The 3313-nt window shown below is 46.7% G+C and overlaps 1 protein-coding gene across 1 annotated transcript in view; it reads left to right on the top strand.

Annotated features, from left to right (window-relative positions):
* LOC108579442 (eukaryotic translation initiation factor 5B) overlaps nucleotides 1-3313 on the top strand; it is a 26963-nt gene that overhangs the window by 4544 nt on the left and 19106 nt on the right. The gene's annotated exons all lie outside the window — the stretch shown is intronic.

Raw genomic sequence — 3313 nt, 5'->3', positions numbered from 1 at the left:
CACGAAAAAGTTTGCACATTCGTGGAATTTTGTTACGTTGTCGCCCGCTAAAATTTGTTCAATGAATTATTTTCGTGAAGCATTTCCAATGAATGGCGAAATCGCAAAATAGCTAGGCGAGCACGGGAGCCAAACAGCGCGACCGACAGAAAGATAGACGGTAAAGCAGGCAGAGAGGTTGAAAAGCAAACGAACAGGAGGGAAAAAGATGTGCAGAGGGAGGGGTGAGATGGAAAGGGAGAGAGAAAGAGAGAGAACAGCAGCAACGAACCACTTCCTTCTTAACAGTTTAGCAGGATACGACTCATTGGTCGCATACGGTGCTTGTAGTTGTGATCCATCGTGCTATCAGCCGTGTTGTGCATCCGTGGGCACGCCTTGTAGGCTTCCACAGGGTGTCTTGTATATTTTGCTCGATGTTCAATCATATTCATTCCAAGTAGCATTTTCAAACTGTACCTCTACTTGACGCATTAACAAGTAGTTGGCAATATATTGCGGATATACAATTCAGAAAAACAAAAAAATTAACAACGATACGTTTTGCACGATTCAAATATCTACTTAAAAAGAAAAAAGGAAATTCTTTAATTTTTTCAATTATCATTCGTTGTACGATGCATATTGAAACGAGACGAAAGATAATCTCCAATAGAAAAATCCCGTTTCCTCGTTGAAAAAGGGCGCAGGTCAAATGTTTGGCAGCTGACGTGGCTCGTAGTAGCACGAGTTCACGTGGCATTATCATTCGTCCGACATTGTTCTCGGAGAGCGTGTTCCGACAGCGGTGCATCAACTGTTCGCACGATAAAGGAAAAAAAGTAGCTACGATGGTTCGGCTCGAGGTAACGTCCGAAACGGCCTTAAGCCTGTCCTTCCTCGGATTATGAATGGGCTGCCCCCACCGTATCGTACGATCACGTGGCCCCGTGACGTCACGTTTTATCGCAGGCATACGCGACACACGCACGCAGCCAGCCGTAAGTACGGTCCGTCACTCCACGGGCAATGCGGGTATGCTTTTACATGTGGCATGCAGGAGGGAGTAGACAGCGGGGCGGGGAAAGGGGAACAGCCCCCCCCCCGTTCCCCCTCTCTGTTTCTCTTCTTTTTCACTCCTTCATTTCTCTTTCTTCCTTCTCCTCCTCTCCTCCTTCTCCATCTCTACCGTCTCCTTCTTTTCTTCTTCTTCTTCGTCTCTTTCATTCGCTCTTTTACGACGGTGAGGAGAAATCGTGGGGGGTTGGCGGGCTACACTCTACCGGCAGTGTAGAGATTCTCTCTGAGAAGGCCTCTCTTCTGCCAACACACAGAGACACGGACGCGTGTGGGCTGGAAAAAGGAATACGTGACCAACGTACAGGAAACTGCCCACACTCGGAGCAAAAGCACCGTGGGTGGACGGATCGACGAACGGACGGACGTACGACTCGAATCGTAACCCTGTGTTGTACGTCGGTCTATAAAGGCGCGTGTTGCGCCAGAGATGAGACACGAATATCGTGCACCGAATAAGAATTCTTCTTTCGAATTTTCTATCATACTCGAAAATTCGCCTTGTGCCTTTTTCTTTTTTTTTCGACGATTGTTCGTTCGATGGAAATTTCTGTGATTCCTTTTAGAAAGTGAATTTGATTTTAATTCAACGTTGAAGTTGAGGCGAACACGTTTTCGTCGATCTGCAGTAGGAACAGTATCGGAGCGGAACGCTTAATATTTACGAAGCGAGCTGGTTCGCTTCGGGTTCGAGCGCATACGTACATACGTATATCCGCTCGATTATGATGGCGTTGGCGAATTGAAGATTCTCGCCGAGTGTCTTCCTGTCCTCGTCCTGTTTAGACGAGCAGGATCGGAATAAATAGTTTAACCGGGACACGCGCTATTCTTCTTGGAACGAGCCGGGGCCACGCGCATCGATTAATAATTACCCGGCGGCGTTTGCAGTACGGCCACGTAGAAATTAACGTTTTAGTCCTCTAACGAAAAGAATCTTCCAGAAAACAAAACATTGCGCCATATAGAATCTGACGTCGGTAATAGGGAGAGCTGCGTAATTTCTACGTAAGAGTTCCATTGCAAAAAAAATCGCACTGAAGCATTTAATCGTGAGTAAAAGATAGCTGAATTCTGGCGAGTCGAAGAAGGATCATTTTTCGCTTCAATTAAAGTTCTATTTCCGTCGACTATTATGTGTTAATCGAAGTGTTTCGAGCAACAAATTCCCCGAATGATTTTTCCATGAAGAAGGATGTTCGCGTGATTGAATAGAAACAGAAGGTAGAAGAGAAGACAGGAGGTAGGAGAGGATGGTATTAATAAATGTGGGACGAGTGGATTTTTCGCGTGTTGGAGAAGTTTTGGTAGCGTGGTTGGCGGTTCCGTTGTACGGTGTAGCTCCGCTCCTCTTCTCCAGCAGGAAAAGATGGCTCGTTTCCTCGCATTGTTTTTAACCGCGGTATATAAGCAGCTATACCGGGACATGGGAGCGGATATGCGGAGCGCGGACACGCGAGTGCACGCTCTGTCGGCCGTGTGCCGGCATCCTACGATGTACATACGCGCGTTTTCACCAGGAGAGAAGAGCCGCTCGAGAGAGAGAGAGAGAGAGAGAGAGATTACCGAGCTCTGAGCACCGCAGAGAAATAAACGACGTTCACCGGCAATCTCGAAATCTTGACGGAAACTGATTAACGATAGCGTTTAGTTGTTCCTTGTCAACGTGTTGGTACCACGCTGTGTTTCAGTAATACGTCCCCTTTTTTTCTCTTCTTCTCCTTTTCTTCCTCGAGATCCAAGGGGAATATAGTCGAAGGTCGAGTCAGCCAGGAAACGGAAATAAACGTTACGAGTTGCATCCGAATATCGAAGAGATACCAACGAATTGCACGATTCAACTTCTCTCCCTCAGATCTAGAATTCTAAAAGAACGTCGTCGATCGTAACCGGTAAATCATCGACGACGATCGATCTCCGGGAGATTCGTACGATTAACCAAGAGTGAGTAGGAAAAAATCTGTAATAAAATAGCGAATTTCAGGTTCCTTACGTTCGTTTTTACACACGGTTGATATTCGTCGAATTTTTCTCGTCGATGCGAAATTAGACGTAGAGCAAAGGATCTAGTAAAGTGGTTTAACCGTGGCGTAAGTTTAATAGATTAGAGTTTCCTTGTTCGGAAAACGTTCCGCGGTTGTGACGAGAGGCTGAAGAGGATCCGCGGCCTGCCGGCCGGTTTTTAATGCCGGAAGCGTCCCTCTTTTTCCTACGGTCCCCTCTCTGTTTCTCTCTTCCTCACGACTTCCTCCCCGGT

Source organism: Habropoda laboriosa, unplaced genomic scaffold (assembly GCF_001263275.1).
Source record: "Habropoda laboriosa isolate 0110345459 unplaced genomic scaffold, ASM126327v1 scaffold76, whole genome shotgun sequence".
In the NCBI taxonomy this organism is placed as follows: domain Eukaryota; kingdom Metazoa; phylum Arthropoda; class Insecta; order Hymenoptera; family Apidae; genus Habropoda; species Habropoda laboriosa.
The sequence above is the reverse complement of the archived record's forward strand: the minus strand, read 5'-3'. Positions and strand labels throughout refer to the sequence as shown.